The sequence below is a fragment of the Triturus cristatus genome, chromosome 12 (genome assembly GCF_964204655.1).
Source record: "Triturus cristatus chromosome 12, aTriCri1.1, whole genome shotgun sequence".
Taxonomy (NCBI): domain Eukaryota; kingdom Metazoa; phylum Chordata; class Amphibia; order Caudata; family Salamandridae; genus Triturus; species Triturus cristatus.
Window position 1 is genome coordinate 657,776,210 of NC_140595.1, and position 24,788 is coordinate 657,800,997.

Here is a 24,788-nt window from a genome sequence, read left to right on the forward strand (position 1 = left end):
AGATCTAACCAGAATGTCCATTATGATACAGTGTACCAGCATGGAGTGCTTATGCAGTGTGACAAAATTTAGCTGATCTAACCGGCCTGCCCATTATGGTTAGTGTCACAGCATTCCGTGTCTGTGAAGCGTGATACAGTGTGGCTGTAGCAGTGCGTGTACAGGATGACAGGCTGTGGATGTACTATCCTGCCTGCATCTTATGTTGCAGTGTATCTGTAGCAACACGTGTGTGTACTGTATGACACAGCGTCGCTGTCGCTTGTGATGCAATGTAGCAGCACTACCATGACTGCAGTCTGTTAGGGCACATCAGTCATGTTGTACGTCTTTACACTGTGATACAGTGAGGCTGTACACTCTACGTGTGTTACGCTGTGTTAGAGCGCAGCATTAGGAGTGTTGTACGTCTTTACACCGTGATACAGTGAGACTGTATGCTCTAGGTATGTTAAGATGTGTTAGAGCGCAGCAGTAGCAGTGTTGTACGTCTTTACACTGTGATACAGATGGGAGAGTTGTGGCGCAGTGGCCAGAGCGGCTGACTGCAGAGTGTGGGGCTCACATTTTCTAGTGCAGCAGTAGTGTTGTATGTCTATACACTGTGATACAGCGGGGCCATACGCTCTAGGTGCGTTATGCTGTGCGTCTTTACACTGTGATACAGCGGGGCTATACGCTCTAGGTGCGTTACGCTGTGTTAGTTAGAGCACAGCAGTGGTACTGTGCGTCTTTACACTGTGATACAGCGAGGCTATACGCTCTACGAGTGTTACGCTACGGGTTGGCTGTATAATATTTTGCTTTAGTCTGACACGCCACAGCTATACTGGGTCTACACAATATGATACAGTCTGGCTGCAGCAGTGCTGCATTTGTTTGTATGTGTGCTGCATCTGTATATCGCAAGCCTACCCAAAAGAGCCGCAGCGTGCTACTACTGCCTTGTGGTATAGTATTCTTTAAAGAAGTGTCTTCAACTCTTTCCTAAATGGGAGCAGCCTTGGGGCGGTCCTGATGGACGCGTGAATCCTGTTTGAGATTCTGGGTGCATAGATGGGAAAGGCCTGCTGCCTCTGTTTCGGGTGTAGTGCTCTGTGCTCCCTGGAAGATGGGGAGCACCAGGGCCCGGCTCTGCAGTACGGTACGGTGTTGCTGTGCATACACGTACCTGCGCTGAATGCTATACTAGAGCGGTAGTACAGTGGATCTACATTGTGAAATAGTGTAGCTGTCGCATGACGTTCCTGTGCCGTAAAACAGAATGTGGCTTTGTGTATGAGCACCATGATACAGGCTAGCTAAAACACTGTGTGCCCCTGCATTACGACACAGAGTACATGTATTATGGGTACGGCAAAATACAACTAAACTGTATCGTCATGCCTTTGCACTATTATGACCAGTAATTGCAGCATTGTGCGCCTGTACAGTATGATACAATGTGGCTGTGCTAAATATGTTTACTATGATTCACAGTAACTACATCACCATGTCCATATATAGTATTCTAAGCCCTGGTAAACACATTGACGAGCCGTGTGTACTAGTCAGTGCTAAATTTGAGCCAGTGGTTTCTGGGGCTCGGCACCAGCACTTAATTGTCAACACGAGCACTTATGACAGCTGCCACATGGTGGTGCTGTTTGTTTAATTTAGAGATGAGCAGAACAGCAATTATTTATCAATTCAGTATAAATTAAAAACAACTTTTTAAAGGCCTTTGGTGGCAATGGGTGGTGCAAGATGTGGAGGCCTCCTGCCGAGGGCCCTGGCACTTATTTTACTACAAACTAAGCACTGCACATAGAAACCTACGCCAAATGCAGCTGTAACCCCAGAAAGGATACACCCATAAACCAGGCCTTTGTGCAGACACAGGAAAGATTGTTAATGGCGACGTAAGCAGTTGTTGTTTAGCTCCACTGCCCCTTGGCGGAGCCATCGGGCTTTGAGAATTGTTCCTCCTGCTCCGATATTCAAGTGTCAGAAGCCTTTAAAGTCCACTGAGAGAAAAGAAAAATATGCCATATGACTTGCTTCACAGGAAGTTTAGCATGAACTATTTGGGAACCTGCTGAAGTGGATAGCTACCCAAAGAATAGCCAACACTGACCCAAGCACCTATGAAGATCATATTCAGTGTCAAGAAGTAACTTAACTTCGAAAATTGTTTTGACCGAACACTTCAGAACATCTTCTGGACTTTTTAAAATTTTTATATTTGTCCTTGTAAAGCTGAAACGCTTTCCAGCTTGACGAAGAACGTATTAGGCAAGTACAGCTTCTGGAACTGGTCTGCAAGTCCCCTGAGGAAGTTATCAGGACCGATCCAGCACCTTTGCCCATCACTGGGACTTAGGTCTGTCTTTCTGTGATGACGAATGGCGGAAAGCATCTTAGTTATGTCCCTGCAATGGACAACACATGTTCCTGGAGGGGCCTTTGTGTTCTTTGTCAATAACTACCTCTCTATGGAAGGAAAAGGTGCTGCCTTACTTTCCAAACCCCTCCCGAAATCAGAGAAGACTTGCTAACCCCAGTCCAGTGGACCCTGCCAAAAGTGTCAAGAAGCCCGAAGTATGAAGACAGCACAACACGGGCCTTCCAGGCGCCGTCTGTCTGTGCACAAAGCATATGTCACGGGTTGGTGCCAGGAAACAAAGTAAAACAAGCGCCATGAAGAGTGAAAGTTTTCATCCATGCAATCTCAAAGGAGAGAGACCCGTTAGCACCAACATGCAGACACCACCTTGGAGTGGGATCGTTTTCCATCCATGATCTGAGGGACATTCCCTCTCCTAATTGGCAGCAAAGACCTGGAACACATCCCGTTGGACATCAGAACAGCCTCGTCTCTCACAATCTTCCTTGAGAAACTGTAGACCTGGCTTTTCGAGTGATTCCCAGGATCGCCCCTTGTACTCAGCACCTGGATATCCTCACGGGTGATAAGCTAGTGCTCAATACATCTGCCTACATTACATGCTGTGCTGGTGTCTGCACATGACCAAGGAACGAAGGGTAAGTGTGCACCACTTGCCCCGGTCACTCTCATGCGCTCTTCCTAAATAATCATATATTGCTGAGGCCTGAAGCTCAAAATGACTGCAAGGGCGATACAATTGACCTTAAGGAACAGGTGAGCACCATGGTGTGCAGGTGGAGACCCAACCAGTCCGACTTCACCTCACTCCTGAAGTATAGCAGTCCATCCGGGAAAGGGGAGCAACCATGCTACAGACCGAGCACATCTGGAGGTAGAAGTGAGTGTATTCCTTGCTTTCTTGGAGGCAGAGGAGCTCAACAGCAACCCTATGTAAAGCGTGGAATTTGAAAACCAAGGCCTGAAAACAAACTCATCGGCAGAATTGTAGTTCTGAGTAAGATGCAGAATGTATCTGTGCATAATGACGCAACATGCATCCGTGCAGTATAATGTACCCTATATGTGAAGTCTAATGTAGTTTCTGCCTCTGCAATATAGATCAGTGTATGTTGCTCTTCATGCCACTACACAGTGATGCAACATGTATCTAAGCAGGGCAATGTAGCATACTACTGTGTATATATATCAACTGGGCGTATGCAAGATATAGATAAGCACCAATATGAATGAAAATGAATGTGTTTCCACAGCGCGTTATTTAGAGCAACTGCACGCATGCGTTCATGCGTACCAGAACTACTGTGCAAAGGCTAAATTTCAGTTTATTACAATAGAAGAGAGAAACTGACATGTGATAAAAACTGTTTACTGCCTTACAAATTCAATTTCACAATTATAATAAAATAGAAAAAAGATTAAGATCTCTCTTAATAGTCAGCGGGGCTTTTCAACATGATTTTACCAAACTGCACAAATTTAACCACTTGCCTACCGGTGTTAGCTGAACACATTTTCTAAAAAAAAACACACAAAAAACATGAAAAATGCCATGCCATGACCTGTGTATGCAGATGTGCATAATGTAATGTGTTATTTAACACCATTGCTGAGAGAGGGGCATCCTGACCTACCTGATGCTTCACCTCTCGCTCATGAGCCACCCCACCCTCAACAATGGCCATAAAAATACCATATTAGATGTTGCGCCTCTATCTGCGTACCCTTAAATGAGCATCATTGCAGTGAGAGCAAATGTGGCCAAATTAAAGCAACTGCAGTGATAAACATGCATTAACCCTTTCCGTGCTTGTGACGGAGCGGTTCCGTCATGCGCGACGGTCACGCTGTGCGCATGACGGAACCGCTCCGTCACGGCCCCGCCCGCGCACGGAACCTTCAGCGCCGCGCTGAAGGGGTTAAAACACGTATCTGTAAAGTGGAAATGTCAAAGTTGAGTTTACTTCCAAAGTACAGTAAAACTGACAGGACAACAACACTGTTTACTGCCTCCCAGATTACACATCACAATTAGTTCACACAGGGGAAAAAACTCACCTAATAGACAGGAGACCTCATTAGTGTGACTTGAACTTAATGCACAAACTAAACCAGGTGCTGGTTAAATACCTTTTGTTAACCAAAAATACAAATAAAAAATGACATGTCATAATTCATATATAGGAATGTGCGAGGGTGATGTATTTCCTAATCATCACCATTGCTGAGAAGGAGAGGGGCTTCATTAATCACGAGGGACTTCACCTCTGGCAATTATTGCCCCAACCCACACTCAACAATAGCAACGAATAGCATATTACACTCTGCAACTCTCTCTCTCTCTGTCTCTCTCTCTCTCTCTCTCTATATATATATATATATATATATATATATATATATATATATATATATATATATATTTATTTATTTTCACAAAACACTCCGGTGAGGAAATACGATTACTCCCAGAGTCCGAGCTCTGTGATCCAAGCCTCATACCCAGGACAAAACCCAATCATGTTCACTGCACCCACTTTTTAAGACTTTTGAAGCATCGCGCCCCAGACTCTCCGAGAATGCATCCTTCTGCAGAGGAGCTGTACTTTGTGGATGCATCATGGGTAGCCCAAGCCCTTAAGACGCGTACCACATCACGAGGGCAGGACATACTGGTCATGGGCGCTGCGTCAGTAGGCTCTATAGCACACACAAGTACAGTATAGTACAAAGAAGCATTGATGAATGCAGCAAATGTTGCATAGGACTGGACAGCACGTGCAGTGTAAAGAATGCGGTGTGTACACATTATGTATACATGCAGTGTTATGCAATATTTTTCAATGCAGTTTGAAGCAGTGTAAGGCAGTATTTGTGTGGCATGATACTGCACAGCATTTCTGTGTGCAGCCTGACATGCTGTATTTGTGCTGTGTTTCTGTGTGCAGCCTGACACAAGCTGTATTTGGGCTGTGTTTCTGTGTGCAGCCTGACACAAGCTGTATTTGTGCTGTGTTTCTGTGTGCAGCCTGACACAAGCTGTATTTGTGCTGTGTTTCTGTGTGTAGCCTGACACAAGCTGTATTTGTGCTGTGTTTCTGTGTGCAGCCTGACATGCTGTATTTGTGCTTTGTTTCTGTGTGCAGCCTGGCACAAGATGCATTTGTGCTGTGTTTCAGTGTGCAGCTTCACACATGCTGTATTTGTGCTGTATTTCTGTGTGCAGCCGGAGGCAGGCCAAGTCCGGCATTAACCTATGCAGACTATTGCTGGGCTGTATTTATCTTGGGGAGAGGTGTGGCGCCGCGGCCAGGGCGACTGACACTGGACGCTGAGGATCAGGGTTCGATCCCTGGCTTCAGTGGCAGGGGTCTGCCCAGCACCATGCGACTCTGGGCAATAGCTCGCTTAATCTTCCCAACGGCCCCCAGCGCCGAGATACCCCTTCGGGGGTGATTCGTGCGCTATACAAGTACTGGATTTATTTATTTATGAAGTCTCACACAGGACATGGTTGCTGTAGCTGTATTGTTCTAGGAGACAAGGGCACACAAGGGTGAAGGTGCCAGCATGGTTGGACCATCTTAAGCAACCCTAACCTCTGCATCGATTAGGTTCTTGTCCTCCCTAATTAGATTCATGGTGTCATTGATCACTGGTTTGAATAAATGTACCCCCCCCCCCCCTCACCCCCGAGGTACAATCTGCTCTACGATCTTGGATGGAAGCAGTAAGGGCACCCAAGGGAGCAGGGAGAATTTTGGTACACACTCTCCATGTCCAATAGACTCAAGGTTATCATTAAGGTAACCGAGTGGTCAGATAGGGATTGATGTGTTCTTAATCAATCGAATCTTCAAAAAGGCCCAATAATGAGACACTGTAGGAATAAAAGGCTTCAGAGTGTAAGCATGAATCCGATAGGGCGTTAAATGGAAGAAGTTACTTATCTGTAACAATATCTTTACAGCTTCAAAATATCCTTGATTCCCAGAGGGTGCTCACATAGCAGACTGTTGAGTCTTCCTATAGTAAAGTATAAGAAAAGGTTTTAAAAAAAAGTTTATTTAACATGAAAAAAATGTGTAAAAAATGATGTTAAAGATTAACGCAAAGTAATTGTATATATTTATTCTAAATGTAGAACAAAAATAAAAACAATACTATGACAGTATTAACTTAATTTGGAAATAAAGCTTTAATTAATTGAAATATATTAAATAAAATATTATATATTTTTCAGAAGACTAAATTGAAAAATAAATTCCCACCTAAAGTAAAACATTACATTTTAATTGTGCATTAAATTATTTAAAGTGATTTAAAGAAAGAAATGTAATTGTATTTTAAATAAAATTATTGCTATACCGATTTATAAGTTTAAAAAAGTCATTAAAATTTTTATAAATAAATAATTAATGTTTTATTTTGAGATTTTTCCAAACATTAAATTATACTTATTTATATTTTAAGTATTTTAATGCATTTAATTTAATATTCTTTTCAATGGTGATTTATTTCTGAACTGGAGTAATTTGCTACTGTTTCGGATCCCTTTTTTGATGTCGTACCTTTAGAAGTGAGGTTTGTGAATAGCAATGGGCTTACTCTTTTTAACGTGGGTGCATATCTCCCCCTAAAACCGTCATTATTCCTATTGTGACATTTTCCATCTAGTAGGAAAAAAAACCTTTTACCAGCACTCTCCTTGGTATCTCCTACATTTACTAATAAATAGTAAACCAGAGGTGTAACGCAGACCCTACGGCACGGGGGGGGGGGGGGGCAACCATTCAAGGAGCCCCTTTTTCAGCCGAAACCAATAAATAGCTCTAAGGTGTAGGCATATCAGAATCCCCCCATCACAGTCTGCAGGGGGGCCCGCCATTTGTAGGAGTCTCAGGGGCTCGAGCCCCCTCATCACATTCTGCACGTGGAATCTGTCATTTTGTGTTATGTCACTGTAGTAAACTTAAATGTGTGAGGATCTCCCCATAGAAGGAGAGGCAGATGTGAAGATTTACACTTGCAGGTTTGTGAATATCTTAGTTTGGTACTTTAGTAGGACTACTGGGGTACTACTGTGTACTATAAAATGCAGTTTCTGTATAGGCACCAATATATTGATATTGCGTACATCCTATTGCTGCTTCTCTCAGATGTATGTCAAGACTAGGGACTAATGTATCCACTACACAAATCGGTTTCATCCTTCCAAGGTCAATAAAACGTCAAAGACCCCCTTGGAGTAAACATGCGCTTCACGTTATATAAAACCTCACGAACCCTAGTCTCCAAATAGCTCACAGAAGCGATGCGCACTTCCTCGGAAGAGCGCCCACTCCGGAGGGGTTGGCGCTAGATCCTGCAGCTTCCCTTGACTGCGATTGACCCCCTTTTCCCGGCACGTGCCTGCTCGCGCTCCTGCGCGCGGCGCCTGACGCAGGCCGCGCCTCCCGAGAGCACGGCGCAATTATAAGGACAATTACGGGGAGGCTGAGGCACAGCCAGCCGTCCCCAGCTCCCTAACCGGAGAGTGACAAATCAGGCCCTCGGAAGCTTTATCTGTGACACGCCGCAGTCTTTCAAGTGGCGATGGTGCAAGCAGGCTCATTAAATGCAATCCATCTGTCCATAATGTGCGCAGCGCGAGGCGCGAGATGAAGGCAGCGCTCCTCAGGAGCACCGGCTCGTGTCCTCGCCTCATGCAAATCACATTTCTCGGCTCACCGCGCGGAGGGATTTTGCTTGTGTTTTTTTCCCCTTTCTTGGTGGGGGAGGCACAGGGAAATAAATGCACTTTTCCTCCTTATGTAGTCAGCCAGGGGATGCAGTACAGAGACAGACTCACGTCTCTTCCACAGTAACACACGATGATCATTTCACTAACCACTGTCCAGGTCCCAGTGTAGCGTGCTGCCGTCCTTAAAGCGCTTCGACGGTTCGTTGGGGGAACTAAGCACTGTATAAATGCAATTACAATGCAGAAGGGCCTCTGAATTACAGCACAGCTAAGGGCGCCACGCACGACGTCGAGGGCAGGAGACTGTGTTTGTGGGGGCCGCCTGGGCACTGAATTTTTGAAAACGCACTGAAAGGGCCAGAGAGTCCTAGAGAGCTTTGAATCCAGAGATGGTGGAGGAGTCAGAGCTCTGAAAGTGCCACAGGACGCCCCATCCATAGAGCTCAAAGGGTGGGGGGAGAGGTCAGCTATAGAGCTCCGAGAGGGCCAGCAGAAGAACTCAGGTGACTCTCAGAAAGAACCTGTGGACACCTACAAAGACTGGAATCCAGCCCCGCGGAGCTACTCCCTGCAGATCAGAAAGAGGTGCGAGGAAGGAATTGTACACAAAGGTCTGAATTCGGGGATACAGAGGAGATCACCTACAGAGTTGGGAACAAGGACAGAAGTGACCACAGGGAAGGCTCTGAAATGACCGGATGAGATGCCACCAGAGCTGAGACCCAGGATCGGAGAAACAGCCCCCTGTGTTAGTCTGAAAGGATGTGATGCGAGGCCACTCCTCGAGCGGCCTACTGAGAGATATTTAAGCACCGTACAAGGGCCTGCCTATAGATTTCAGAAAGGTTTCCAAAGGCTGAAGGAAAGACCTCATGTGATGCTCTGAAGATAAGGAGGGAAGAGAATTCACATAGGGCTTTGATTCCATAGACTGAGACATGGCAGGCTACAGAGGGGCTGTACCAAGGGTGGGAGGAGGGATACCACAGAGAGCTCTACAGGGACCTGAGAAGTGACAACCTATAGAGCTCTTCATCATTGACTTGAGGAGCAACCTTCTAGAGAGCCCCAACCTGGACACAGAAAGCCACCTTACAGGTGCTCTGAAGGGCTCATGGGAGAGGCTCCTATACAACGGAGACGTAGACTTGAATAGAGAATTCCTATAGGGGTATAAAAGGCTTGGAGGAAAGACCCCTCTAAAGTTTTGAAATGGTGGGTAGATGTACCACTTACAAAGTTCTCAGCAGATTATAGGTGAGCTCTATGGAACAGTGACATGGATGGAAATGAGGCCTCGTGCAGAATTCTTAGTGTGTTGGGGGAAGGGTCACATGTAAGTCAGAGTTCTAGAAGGCCCACAGAAGGCTGCCCTATGGAACTCCATCTACAGGGCCTGGAAAAGGGACCTCTTAGAGATCTTTGAAAGGTCTGTAGACGAGTCCTCCTACAAAGCTCAGAAAGGGTGGAAGAAAGCCCTCCCAAAGCTCTCTGATTGCAAGGCTGAGGTTGGGACACAGCACTCTGAATAGAGGCGCGTCTGCCTATGGAGCTCTTTATTGGCTGGGTGAGACACCTCCAATAGAACTCAGAAAGTGCCGGACTCGCCTCCTATAAGCTCTCGAAGTACAGACAGATATGCTACCTATAGAACTCTGGAAATTCCAGAGGATACACTATTTACTGCGCTCGGAATCCACCTGCTCTCAATCTCTATAAGACCTGTGCCTATATCCTCCAACTACAGCACACTTTCTCTTCTCACTCCATTCCCACACACCACTGAGGAAACACTATATACCTTTGTCCTCATTTGCTTTTTTTCTCTGTCGCTTCCTTCCTTCCCCAACACAACCAGATCTCATATGGTCTTCGAAGAGGCAGCCACTTATCTTCCCCCAGACCTCCACCCACTGTGATGCACCTTTTGCCTCCTCATCAGCCGCTGATCACTAGCAAAGAACCAGTTATCACCTACACAACCTGATAGCCAAGAAGAAGCCATGGTGGCTCTTCACCTCCCAGAGAGAGCGGCAGACAACGTCACCTCAGTGCTTTACGAAGCAATACCACAGGGGAACCAGGTCATCCTCAGGTCCTGGCCCACCATGAAAGGGCGAGATGCAATCATAGTGCACGCGACATCGTTCTAGCCTTGACTGTGCTAGCCTTCCCCACTGGTGACTGGTGAATTTGAAACTCACCTGGTCAAAAGCAGCCTCTCCCCCAATCCCTTGCACTCTTTCATGCTGGTGAACAGACCTCTCCACATAATACGGCATTCACCAAGCGTTCCTCGCTCTCCACAACCACGCTAGGTTAACCATCCTCTGTGACTTCACATTATCTCATCACAGGCCGACCAATCCTCTCAGCAGAACATCATTTTGAAACAGTTTCCACAACCACGGGAGGTTTGGTGCTGCAGAGCCATATCTACTACCCTAGGGTTTTCATCGTCACAATCATTTTCATGACCTCCTGGTTACCCTAGCAGGATTGGATGGGTGACATCACCTCCAGATGTTTGCTTCTCTGGTGGAAGATAGATATGCCTACTTTGGTTGAGGCCCTTTGATTTACCACTCCAGTGTAGACAAACTCAGCTACCCAACAGCCATATGCTCCTCATAAAGGACACTTAACAGATGACTAATTTTAAGATACTTGATTCTGACTGCCGAGTTTGTATTCCCTTTTTAAAACAAGAGGTGCAGAACACGTGTGTCAAAACGGTCTTACAGGTGCCTTGAGACATTCATAACAAATGTGCCCTGGTGTCTTCCGTGTTGTAGATCCAGTGCCAATGGGTCTCAAAGAGCAGTCTCTGGGTTGATCACATCTACATATGTGTAATCCCCTTTCAATCGTGGGCTGAAGAGTCTGTAACCCACCTCCTGCAGGCACTCCATTCCAACTCTCACCTCCTGCAGGCACTCCATTCCCCCTCTCACCTCCTGCAGACACTCCATTCCCCCTCTCACCCCTGCAGGCCCTCCAATCCAGCTCTCACCTCTTGCAGGCACTCCATTCCCACTCTCACCTCCTGCAGGCACTCCACTCCCACTCTCACCTCCTGGAGGTACTCCATTCACACTCTCACCTCCTGCAGGTACTCCACTCCAACTCTCACCTCCTGCAGGCACTCCATTCCCACTCTCACCTCCTGCAGGTACTCCACTCCAACTCTCACCTCCTGCAGGCAATCAATCACACTCCCGCCTCCTGCAGGCACTCCATTCCCACTCTAACCTCTTGCATGCAATCCATTCCCACTATCACCTCCTGAGGGCACTCCATTCCCACTCTCATCTCCGGAGGGCACTCCATTCCCACTCTCACTTCCTCCAGGCACTCCCACTCTCACCTCCTGCAGACACTCCATTCCCACTCTCACCTCCTGTAGGCACTCCATTCCCACTCTCACCTCCTGCAGGCACTCCATTCCCACTCTCACCTCCTGCAGGCACTCCATTCCCACTCTCACCTCCTGCAGGTACTCCACTCCAATTCTCACATCCTGTAGGCAATCCATTACACTCCCGCCTCCTGCAGGCACTCACTTCCCACTCTCACCTTCTGCAGACACTCCATTCCCACTCTCCCCTCCTGCGGACACTCCATCCCCCCTCTCCCCTCTTGTGCACACTCCATTTCTGCTCTCTGCAGGCACTCTATTCCCACTCTCTTCTCCTGTGGACAGTCCATTTCCACCCTCATCTCCTGCAGGAACTTTATGCCAACTTTTACCTCCCGCAGGCACTCCATTACCACTCTTGCCTCCTGCAGGCACTCCATTACCTCCCTCACCTACTGCAGGCACTCCATTCCAACTCTCTCCTCCTGGGAGGTACTCCATTCCAACTCGCACCTCCTGCAGACACAACATTTCAACTCTCACGTCCTGCAGGCACTCCATTTCAACCCTCGCCTCCAGCAGGTACTCCATTCCAACTATCTCCTCCAGCAGGTACTCCATTCCAACTGTCTCCTCCTGCAGGCACTCACTGCTTCGAAGCTCAGGCCATTAACCCCTTTAGGCCTGTCCTCTTTCTTTAGGGTGCTAAAGATTCTACTCTTAGCTCAAGTCTAGAAAGCAATAAAAGAACCCAGCTGCATGTGGATTCTTTTAGCTGAATACATGCTGCACATGCTCTTCAAAGTGAGACATCTTATACACACAGGATGTATCAGAAAGACTGACAGAGCTAGAAGATCCATCTTCTACAGGTGTTGGCAAGATGTGAGACTTTCTACAGGATGACACAGTGATAGGACTGACCTTCTACGTAGGATGGGCATACTGCAAACTATGCACATTTTATATAGAATGATGAGCTAGTTAGAGTATGAAACTTTTATAGGAGGTACACAAGTCAAAATAATGGGTAATCTCTAAATCATAAATCCTGTGTAGGGAATGCTAGAGAGAGCTGAAGTACCCAGAAAACAAAACATTTCAAGAGGACAGACATGAGGCAAGAGTAGACCTCTTAAAACATCCTCTCTATAAAAAGGTCAACTGGGCGAGATCTTGAACCTCTATAAAGAGATGGCATGGCCAGGTGACAGTCTATAGAAGACTGGCAAGGCCAGAGAAAGAGGGTCTTTAAGGGAGATTGGTTCTTATAGAAACTAGACCTTCAGAAAGAAAGGCCTTCTTTAGGAGATAGAGATCTTTGGATGGGTAGCACAGCCAGAGGATGGCAGAGATCTTTTAAAGAGATGCAACATGGCCGTGTGACAGATATTCAATAGCGAGCAGCACAGGAGGAGGATACACCATTTTTAGAGATGCCACATTTTGCAACAGATGAACCCAGTACACAAAGATAAGTAGTTAGAGAATAGACCCATAGAGGTCTAACATTGTCAGCGGACAAAACCTACGTAGAGTCCTACACCGCCGAGGGTATGATTTCTGTACAGCTGTTTTCACACTGCCAGGAGATTGACCTTCAATACAGGGCCTGCCTCGTCAAGCATGCAACAAAACTTCTACAAGGGGCTGAAACTGCTGGGGGTAGCCCTTATATCGATGGAAGTATTTGGGAAGGTTGAAGACAGGCAGTCTATGGAGGACTAAAACTGCTAGACGATGGCCCTTACGTAGATGGCATAAATGCCAAGATAGAAGAGACGCATTCTATGGAGGATTGAAACTGCTAGAGGGTAGACAGTATTTAGAGGGCGCACATGAACATACATAAGATAGACATTCTATAGAGGGTTGGTACTGCTAGAGGATGGGCCTTTTCGAGAGGGCCATCACTATCAGTAGATGCACTATTTTTAGTGGACCTAATGGGAATGGCGTAGAGGTTCTAGAGAGAACCTGCACTGCTAAACGATACACCTCAGGTAGGACTCCTACATGGCCAGCCTAATCGAAGGCCTCAAATCATGAGCATAAATGACCAGAAGACCGGCCTAATGAAGGCAGGCATTGCCAGGTGACACCTTTTATGGGCACCAACATGGCCAGAGGTAGGATATTTTACACAGACGTCCCACAGGGTTTGGACAAACTTCGACAAAGCCATACGTGGTAAGTGGATAGACCTTTTTTAGAGGCCACCAGATTGGGTCATTACATGGGTCAATCTTGAAAGGAAATAGCTCTTCTGTACACGGATAACATGGACAGAGCATTGAGCTTACTAAAATGGAAGGAGAGAGAATTAATAGATGATGATTTATTACCCTAGGATGGACTTTCTACTGGCAACTAATGTGAAGAGAGGCCTTCCATAGAGTGAGACACGGCTAAAAACAGACCCACCGAGGGTACACATGTCTTGGGGACACACTATCCACAAGGAAAGAGGACTGATCTTCCATAGTGAGGGGATACCAGATAAGTAACCTTCTAGATAGGAGAGGCCTTCTATAGAGAAAAGACCGCTGTAGAAGAGATTTTCTACAAGAAAGCACACACCATTTGAAAGGGATAGACTTTCTACACTGCATAGATGTGAAGAATAAACCTTGCAGAAATGGCCAAAAGCAGTAGAGGGGAACCACACTTCAGAGGGCAGATTTTATATATAGCAAGGACCCTTCACACAGGGGAGAGATGTTTTAGAGTGTGGACTTAGTTAAGTGAGAAGCAAAGATCTGGTATTTGTGCACATGCCAGGAGTCAAAAAACGCGCTCTCAGAAGGCTATAGATATAGGGTATCAGAGGAGACATGTAACCACAAGCACGACTGTATAAGTAGCCATGAGGGATGGTTCTTACCTGAGTGATCAATATATGGCGTTTCTCCATTCAGCAGCATGCACTGCTCTCTGCGTGGTCCATCAGATGCCCCTGCATCCACATCCCCAGGGCACTTGGTCCCTCTCAGCATGAATGCTGTGAGTCAGTGTAAGAGAGCTGCTCAAAGCTCTGATGTGGGCCCACTGTCCTTCAATTATTCAGAAAATAATTGCACCCTTATTTAAAGTCTAGTCTTGCGTTCGCTGCATTTCAGGCTGCCAAGCACTGCCGCCCAGTGCGACATGTACACAGACACTAGCGTCACTCTCAGAGAGCCAATTAATTAAGTAAACAGGCTCATCAGCGTCGTGTTCTCAGGTGTGCAGCCGATCCTGTCCTCTCACCTGTGCGCTGTCATTTAATCTCCTGGTGTCTTAGTGAAGCGAACCATCTGGGGGAGGAAAGTGAGCCCAGGAGGCGGGGAGTAGTGTGATGCCGGGTACAGAGGGCTCACCTAGGCAGTCAAGGAATGAAGGGCAAGGTTGCCTGGCACCCATGAATGCTGCAGTGACAAGGACTGAAGGCTGGCAGGGAATTCAAGTGATGTAGCAGAAGGTGCCGTAGCACCCTAGAAGTGGGAGTATAGCGACCTCAGGATACAGCGAGTGATTTGGAACCAGAGCCGGAGAGCTGGCCCGAAGGCCTCCCGGAGGTGCGCTGTGATCTGAAACCCAATCAGCTAAGCCACAAGCTTAAGAAACGAAGTCACCGGTGGTGTCCTGCCACCCTTGAGATCACCGGTGCCAGGAAACTCAAGCAATTGAGAACAAGGTTTCCTCGAACCTGTGAAGAAGGGCAATGAGACCAAGGAATGATTAATACTGTAAAGCTGGGGGGGGGGGGGGGGGGGTAGAAGGACCGTTAGAGCATTAAAGGTGCATAACACATTGCTCCCATCTAGTGGGCATGCACACGCAGGCAGGGCCGGACTGAGAACACGAAGCAGCCCTGGCAATTTCTCAGACCGGCCCCGGAGATGGGGGGTGTTGGGCGAAGGTACAAGTGTAAAGCACTGCTGCTTAACTAAACTGCCCCCCAGCACTGCTGCTTAACTAAACTGCCCCCCAGCACTGCTGCTTTTGTTACTGGGGGCCGATACTGCAGCACTGCTGCAAAACCGGCCCCCACTGCCCCAAAACCAGTCCCACCCTTCCAGCCTCCCGGTGAAATGCCCAATGCCCGCTACAGCCAGTCCGGCACTGCACACAGGTGAGCAAAAGACACTGTGATTTCAACCTTTGTACACAGATCCCACGAACATAAAATGGCCACTGTAGCTTTTAATGCCACAAACAAAAGGGATAGTTTACACAAGGAACAAGCTGTGCTCAATCACCAAACCCCATTCAAATCGCTGTAAATTGTAGGATTTGTTGTGTTATGCTATTTGGATTTGTAAAGCGTGTCTAATCACCTGCGAGGGCATCCTGGCGCTGAGTAGGAAGAGGGCCCAAGAAAGATGGGCAGATAGAATCATACCATTTTTTTTCTAGAAGAGCCAGGTCTTGAACTCTTTTGGGAGTCCATGAGAGGTGGGGGGGGGGGGGGGGGGTGGGTCTGAGGTCTAGCCGGAGGTTGTTCCAGGCTTTGGCTGTGATGTGTGAGAAGAATTGTCCCCCGCTCTAGTCCTCTTCATGCAAGGGGTGCATACAGTAGCCTGGGAGGCTGACCGAAGGTGTGTGGTGGGTTGGTAACATTTGAAGCAGTAATTGAGGTATGCTGGTCAGATTTTGTGGAGGGCTTAGTAGGTCCACGTGAGTAGGTTGAATTAACATCTTTCTTGGACTGGGAGCCAGTGGAGTGTGTTGAGGTTGGGTGAGATGTGGGCGTTTCATGGGATGTTTAAGATGTGTCTGGCAGCAGCGTTCTGAGTGGTTCGGATTCGGCATTGGATGCGGGCTGGAATTAAGGCATAGAGTGCGTTTCCATAGTCCATTATGATTAGAGCCTGGGTGACCGTTTGTCTGGAGTTCATAGGGATCCATCTGAAGACCTTGCGTAGCATTCGCAGGATGTGGAAGGATGATGAGGAGACAACGTTGATCTGTTATTCATGGTGAGGTTGGTGTCAAGGATGATCCTGAGATCTTGGCATGGTCACTAGCGGTGGGTGGGGAGCCCTGTTTGGCGGGTAAACACGAGGCATCCCAGAGGGAGTGGTTGTTTTAAAAAATCAGGACTTCAGCTTTGTCCAAGCTGAGCTGGAGGCAGTTGTTGCTCATCCATGATGTGACATTGCTCATGCAGTTGGCGATATTGATATTATTGGATCTGCCTGTTAGGGAGGGAATGAGCAGAGTGTCATCGGCATATGAGATGATGCTCATGCCGTGAGATTTGACAAGGTCTACGAGGAGTGCCATGTAAACACTGAAGAGGGTTGGGCTGAGCGACAAGCCTTGAGGGATCCTGCAGATTAGATTTATGGGGTTCTGAGGTGTAGGGTGGTAGTATCACACATTGCGTTATTCCAGTGAGGGAAGGGCTAGCCCATGGATGCACAGGAGGTGAAGCCTTCTGATGAGTATGTTGTGGGAGACGGTGTTGAAGGCTGGGGGGGGGGGGGGTTGAGGATGACGAGTGTGGCTGTTTCTCCTCGTCGAGAAGGCTTCTGATGGTATTGGTGGCCGTGATGAGGGTTATTTTACTGCTCTGGTTGGGGTGGAAGTCTGATTGAGATCTGTTGAGAACTTGGTGATGCTCTAGGTGATCAGAGAGTTGAATGCTGATGGCTTTCTCCATGGCTTTAGCTGGAAAATGTAGGAATGAGATGGGTCTGTAATTGCTGAGGGTGCTGGGGTCTGCTCAGGACTTCTTTAACAGGGTGGTGACTTCTGCATTTTTCCAGTTTGCCAGGAAGGTGGTGGTGCTTGGGGAGGAGTTGATGATTGTGGTGAGAGCAGGGGAGATGTTGCTGCTCCCTAAGTTGTAGATGAAGTGGGGGCAGGGGAAGAGGGGCGCTCACATGTGTATGGTTTTCATTAAGGCAGTGGTGTCTATGTTCCATAGGGGTTTTCATTTGATCTTCTGTTTGGCAGTGGTGGCGGAGTCCGGCTAGTCTAGAAGGTTTGGGTCGCTGGGCTGAGGCTCGAATTTGTTGTAGATCATGGCGATCTTCTGGTTGAAAATGTTTAAGAGGGCATCATAGAGTGTTTGGGATTGTGTGATGTCACTGTTGGCTGCTGTGGGATTGGAGAACCCCTTGACAATGGTAAAGAGTTCTTTGCAGTTCTTAGATCTGGCTTTAAGTCTGAGGGTAAGGGCTCTTTTCTTTGTGTCTAGTAGTCGTTTGCGGTAGAGGTTGAGAGTGACTGGGGTTGGTGGTGGTGTTGAGCGTCGGTGAGGGTGAGGACAAGTCAGTCTTTGTAGATAAAAATAGACTACTAGATAGCCGTGGAAAACGTATTCAAAATGGAAGTGTAAAATAGGTATGATCCATCAAATATAGGGAGTTTACGAGGTCAATCACAATTGAGGAGACCAAAGGCAAATCACCCATCCGCTCGGCACACTGATAAGCGCCGGTATGAGAAGGTTCCTTTATGGTATCTCCACAAGATATGAAAGATATCGTATCACTTCCATTTTGAATATGTTTTCTATGGCTATCTAGTATTCAATTTTTATCTACATGGACCGACTTGTCATCACCCAAAGATTTGGGAGGAAATCTGGTTAACCTTATGTTCTGCTCGATTTTCCCGGCCTTCTTGTGAGGAACAATGATGGAATGTGACTTCAGTCTCTTATCATTCAAGTCTAAGGGTTAGAGTAGTGAATGGAGCCTATTTACTAGGCACTTCGACATGATTCTGTGCTCTTCCCCATAGATCAGGGCTTGCACACATAGCCTAGGGGATAGATTTGTTAGTATTAGGGATAACCTGTCCTGTAGTGAGGGTATTTCATGGAGCTGTGCTGAATTCAGGCCTGGTAGGCCTCAAACGGGAGAGACTCCATCTTTATTTCTGCTCCGGCAGCTTGGGATGCTTCTAGGTCAAATGTAATGTTTTAGTTATGAGGTGTTATTCGCTTGGAGAGAACCGGTTCAGGCCGGCCCTTATCGAAGGATTGTATTTTTCTTCATGCCGAAGACACTACATCAGGCCGGCCGGCTGGGAACGTGTCCTTGGTACGGGAGGTACAAGAATTTGGTGGGCGGCAGGTTACGGGCCGGAATTTTCCATGAAGAAACGCACCTCTATATTAGTGAAAGTCTGAGGGAGTTACATGTTCAGTCCGTAGGCGGCATCTAGCCGTTAGCAGTAAAGCTACTACTTATTCCAGGGAAGACAGACGCCATTTTGAAGGTGGAGAAGAACCGAGAGACAGATACTCTCCTAGCAGAATAGCCAGAGAGGAGAGAGTAGCCGAAAAGGAAGAGGTCCCAGTGACTCGGAGAAGGGTGATTCCAGGCGAGCCGAGGCACAGACGAGAAAGGAACCTAGATGACCACTGAGTGCAGGCTACATACTACTAAGGTGATGTCGACCCTTTCTTATTAGAGTGTACAACTTAATCTTTCACTTTTCTTTGCAGGTTATGTGTTATATCGTAATGTTATGTGATTGTGTATGTAATGAGTAATAAAGTACCCAGTTTGTAGTGAACCAACATGTGCTGCGTGTTCTTGTATGAGAGGGTAGCCTATTCTTCTAGTCAGCTGCGGCTACATGAACAGATGTTAACCCTGATCAGGTAAGTGGTAACTGAATAAGGGAAAGAGGAGCCCCTCGAACCTGAGAACAGGCTATGCTCGAACTGGCAATCCTTGTGTGATCTGATGAATAGTGAGACTGATTCCCTTTTTGTATGTTATGGTGATCATAGGATGAACTGTCGTATGAGACTGCCGTCTAGGTAGAGAGGTCTGGATTCGTATAGGATCGCGAGGCCGCCACTTGTGATACTGTCGTATGGGCAGAGAGGTCTGGATTCGTAGGGGATCGCGAGGCCGCCGATTGTGCTGAGACTGCCGTCTGGGTAGAGAGGTCTGGATTCGTATGGGATCGCGAGGCCGCCACTTGTGCTGAGACTGCCGTCTGGGTAGAGAGGTCTGGATTCGTATGGGATCGCGAGGCCGCCACTTGTGATACTGTCGTATGGGCAGAGAGGTCTGGATTCGTAGGGGATCGCGAGGCCGCCGATTGTGCTGAGACTGCCGTCTGGGTAGAGAGGTCTGGATTCGTATGGGATCGCGAGGCCGCCACTTGTGATACTGTCGTATGGGCAGAGAGGTCTGGATTCGTATGGGATCGCGAGGCCGCCGATTGTGCTGAGACTGCCGTCTGGGTAGAGAGGTCTGGATTCGTATGGGATCGCGAGGCCGCCACTTGTGATACTGTCGTATGGGCAGAGAGGTCTGGATTCGTATGGGATCGCGAGGCCGCCGATTGTGCTGAGACTGCCGTCTGGGTAGAGAGGTCTGGATTCGTATGGGATCGCGAGGCCGCCACTTGTGATACTGTCGTATGGGCAGAGAGGTCTGGATTCGTATGGGATCGCGAGGCCGCCGATTGTGCTGAGACTGCCGTCTAGGTAGAGAGGTCTGGATTCGTATGGGATCGCGAGGCCGCCACTTGTGATACTGTCGTATGGGCAGAGAGGTCTGGATTCGTATGGGATCGCGAGGCCGCCACTTGTGATACTGTCGTATGGGCAGAGAGGTCTGGATTCGTATGGGATCGCGAGGCCGCCGATTGTGCTGAGACTGCCGTCTGGGTAGAGAGGTCTAGATTCGTATGGGATCGCGAGGCCGCCACTTGTGATACTGTCGTATGGGCAGAGAGGTCTGGATTCGTATGGGATCGCGAGGCCGCCGATTGTGCTGAGACTGCCGTCTAGGTAGAGAGGTCTGGATTCGTATGGGATCGCGAGGCCGCCACTTGTGATACTGTCGTATGGGCAGAGAGGTCTGGATTCGTATGGGATCGCGAGGCCGCCACTTGTGATACTGTCGTATGGGCAGAGAGGTCTGGATCCGTATGGGATCGCGAGGCCGCCGATTATAAGAGGTCTTGGTATGTATAGTAGGAAGTCCCTGTCCTTAGGTGGTAAGATATATGTGGTTACCTATTGTAGATAGGCCCTAGGGAGAGGGAGGGGGTAACGTTCTGACTGGGTTAGTGAGGCTCTGATGAGCGGGTTCTATCTGATCCGAAAACCCAAGCAGAACACCTTATCACCACATGTATGAACACATGGCTCATGCCATGAAGAAGTCAAATGTAATGGACGAAACACGTTATCTGTTCTTCACTACATAACGCATGTCACATCTGAAGTATTTGCGAATAAAAAAAGAAGACTTGGAAAGCACATTTCTGAAACTGATTTTGTTCCTTGTTTATTGCTGTTTAATATGCAAGCATTTATTGGTGCACCGGCTGACTCTGGTTGCAAATTTGTATAGTCCGGCTAAGGACCGCACATTGACAGTGGGTGCTTGAGCTGTGTGCACGTAAACATATTTGGGATATTCCCCCCATTATTATATACCTGGGGATAGCAGGATAGGTGCACTTCTCTGCAGAGGTTTTACTGTTGAGTTTTGTTATTGCATCAAACCAGTATGACTTTACACCTCACTTACATCACATTTTAAGTGACTGTGTTTATCCTGTACCACAAAAGGAGGACAGGCTAGAAATGGTGGCAAAGAGTTAAAATGTTGTGTATTTTGCTTTAAATGGCTTATCGGTCCAGGATACTAGTACTGTATATTATCTATAGGGCCCAGCACAGTTACTGGGGAGGCACCAGGACTAGGTCTTAATAGAACTTAATGCAGTCATTGAGGAAACACAAACACACCTCAAAAGTGCATGGTATGTTCACTGGCACCGCATCAGTGCTTCTCAGAAGGGCACAGTACAGTTATTGACACCACATGACAGTCCCTTTCGGAGACTTAAGACGATACATAACGCCGCAGCCAGACTCATCCTCAGACTTCCCCGACCAACCCGCATCACACCCCACCTCAGGAAACTCCGTTGGCTCACTGTACAGAAGATATGCCAGTTCAAGGTGCTGACCCATGCACACAAGGCTCTACACAATCAAGGACATGCCAACATTAACCACCGCCTGAACTTCCATCAACTGTCCAGAAGACTGTGCTCAGCCTACCTCTCACTTACCCATACTCCCTGCATCTACTGAAGCAGAAGAGGAGGACACTCCTCTCACATCACAGCAAAGACCTGGAACAGCCTCCCCACACTACTCCAGACCATCACCTCATTTCCAAATTCTGAATGGCCCTCAAGACCTGGCTGTTCAAAAAAGCCTCCGAGACATGCAATCGCCTGGATATCCTATCAGTTGATAAGCTGAGCTTTATAAATCCTGATTGATTGATTGACTGACATCAGCACTCGTCACCAGGGCCTTACAAGCATTTCTCAATGGGACAGCACACTATGCCCTCCAGGCTAATGCTTGCTCCTTTTGCGGACGTTGAATAAAACCATCCGTAACATCAGTATTTCTCGATCTGCATGCAAGTTGATATTTGAAAGCTACTTGAAAAAGATATATTTTCATTTCAATAAATGCTTTGGCGTTTTCGACTTACGAATCAAAAGATGAATTGCATACACTTGCCAGATCCGAGGCCTGTTGTGGACACATACAATTTAACATCATGTTGCATTATATTATATATGATTTTATAGCACTGACTTACCACAGAAAAACACCTTCCAGTTGGTTTAATGTGTAAGTAGTATAGTTCACGGGATTGGCAGATGGGGAGAGATTAAAAACACTCTGAAATTCGTTTTTGAAATTCAATTATAGTCACATTTTGCTGTAAAAACCAGAATGAGTTAGTAACATCAAAGTGTATCTCTATCATGTAGGTCCTAAATAACTAGGTCGCATAGACTTCAGACAACAGGCGCCCAAAAGGCACATATTCCCAGGTAATGGCCGCCTTTGATACATGCATGAAAGTGTACCAGACACAAGGGAGCGTTTTCAAAATTGAATCATTCCTGTGTTGACAGGGCGTGATGATTTCAGTGTGCCTAGACTACACCACCCAGTCCTCTCCTGGAAGCTATGTAAATAGGCAGTGGCCCCTACTCTACGAGTGATGCATTTACAAACCACCATCAAAAGGTAGCAGACCCCCAGGCAGGGCTGGCGGACACCTTGAAGCTGCAAAAGGTGAGCTGTGGGCATTCTGGAAGACACTACGCAATGCTTTCCGCATGCTGCAAGACCCATGGGAGGAAGAGGCAAGTGTGCACCAATGGTCACTGCATGGACTCAAGCCTACGCCGACATGTCGTGCATGAAGGAACAATGGTGGAAGTAAGTCACTGGATGAGTTTCCATTAGATGCACCAAAGTGGGGTCTACACAGAGCTTAATTTGAGCCAGTTGTTTCCCTTGCTTGGAACCAGCCCTTAATCTGCAACACATAAGCTCATAGCGTGAACTCGACCAAAAGGTATTGGAGCGCTTTTCATGAGCACCAATTAAGGACACATTCATTATTTATAGGCATGGGCAGATTCAATGATTCACAGAGAATCACAGAATGCTGAGCCTATGCTAAGACTCAGAGCTGGTTGCCCAGCTCCAAGGTCCGCAGCTCTGGCCATTTCGCCACATCCTCTCCCCACTTGAGGGATTCAAGGTTTGTAGTTAGTTTTATTTATAGGTGGCGCTAATAGAAGCAATGGATTGATGCAATATGCTTCCTGACGAGAGCCCCTGCACTTATTTGTTCACAAATTAACCACTGGGTCTACACCAACATTACCTGAGATTCACAAAGCAACACTGGTGAAAGTGAGGCCCATACTGGCATGGGCTGAGTTTCAACAAGCTGCAAGAGGGGCTACATGATGAATGGCCTTTGGCACTAATGGGGCATGAGCCCACAGGGCATGAATTTGACGCTCTGAATACAGGAATAACAGCATGAGGAAGGTCTGCATGTACAATGTGGGAATCTCAATGTGGCACGTGGAGGGACATTGGTATGGCATGAGCTTCACTACAGTTATGTACACGCCCAAGGCCAGAGACAGGAGTGCTGTGTCCACAGTCATGCCAGCTTCAGGAAGTTCCACTAAGATACAACACCATGAAAGGTGGCCGCCAACAACATGGCCGGATATTCAAGAATGTCTACATAAGACCATGTCAGGCAATGACGTCAGCACCAACATGGCCTTAACTTCCAGATTATGTACACAGAGACGTCAGCAGTGAGAGAGGCAAGAATGGATATTGCCTGAGGCCCTTGTGGTTAAATGGAACAGCCAGGCCCTGCACCAACATGGCGCAGACTCTGAGCAGTGCACACAGACGCATCACCAGGACTGAGGAGATCTGATGAGACCAGGGAATAAAGAGAAGCAGGCTGCTGCCCAACCCTCCCCCCCACCCAATCTTTAACTCCCCCCCACCTCCAAGTTGTCCCACGAAGTCCTCTTCCACCTATAAATCCAACAGATAGCGCATCTCGCACTACTTTCTTCAGACAGATTGCACCTTCCGGAGCACCCGACAGCTCCATTTATTTCCTGGAAGGTGCAGATGGGGAAGAGCCACCGGGTAATGAGCTCTGTGCTACTCTCAGGGCCAGGCAGCCATGAAGTGTTCCGGAACGTTCTGCCGGGCAGCGGCAGCCTTGAAGTGTTCTGGCACGTTCTGCCGGGCAGCCATGGAGTGGTCTGGAACGTTCTGCTAGTCAGCCATGGAGTGTTTCTGGAACGTTCTGCCAGGCAGCCAGGAAGTGTTCTGGCACGTTCTGCCAGGTGGCCATGAAGTGTTCTGGCACGTTCCGGAACGTTCTGTGGGGCAGCCAGGAAGTACTCTGGCACATTCTGCCGGGCAGCCATGGAGTGTTCTGGAACATTCTGCCAGGCAGCCATGAAGTGTTCCAGAACGTTCTGCCAGGCAGCCAGTAAGTGTTTCTGGAACGTTCTGCCAGGCAGCCAGGAAGTGTTCTGGCACGTTCTAAGGAGTGCTGCTCTGGACCAGACATGCCATTCTACCGAGGCGGAGGCTCCATGCGTGGTGCTCCCAGAGGGGTTCTACAACCCATTGAGGCACATCATTCGATCATGCTAACGGATTTTTTAGGGATAATATCAAGATTATTCAAGAAATATTATCGCGAATAAAAATGTGATATCCACGGAAGGCAAGTGATAATGTTACTACATTGTACGTATTTTCGTCTGATTTTGTATTTAATTAAAAAAAATAAAACATTTGTATAATATGCCAAAAAATGGAATATGAAAGTATTTGTTGATATTATGAAATTTCGAGGCTTGGACCACGGTTCACATAGTCCATTATGGAATTTTATTTTGAGGAGGAGGAACTAAGGAAGAGGTAAGAGAAAGGGACTCCAGGAAGTGAGTGTGTA

The 24,788-nt window shown here is 47.5% G+C and overlaps 1 protein-coding gene across 6 annotated transcripts in view; it reads right to left on the reverse strand.

Annotated features, from left to right (window-relative positions):
- Positions 1–24,788, reverse strand: part of GSE1 (Gse1 coiled-coil protein) — a 1,027,427-nt gene that overhangs the window by 410,477 nt on the left and 592,162 nt on the right. The gene's annotated exons all lie outside the window — the stretch shown is intronic.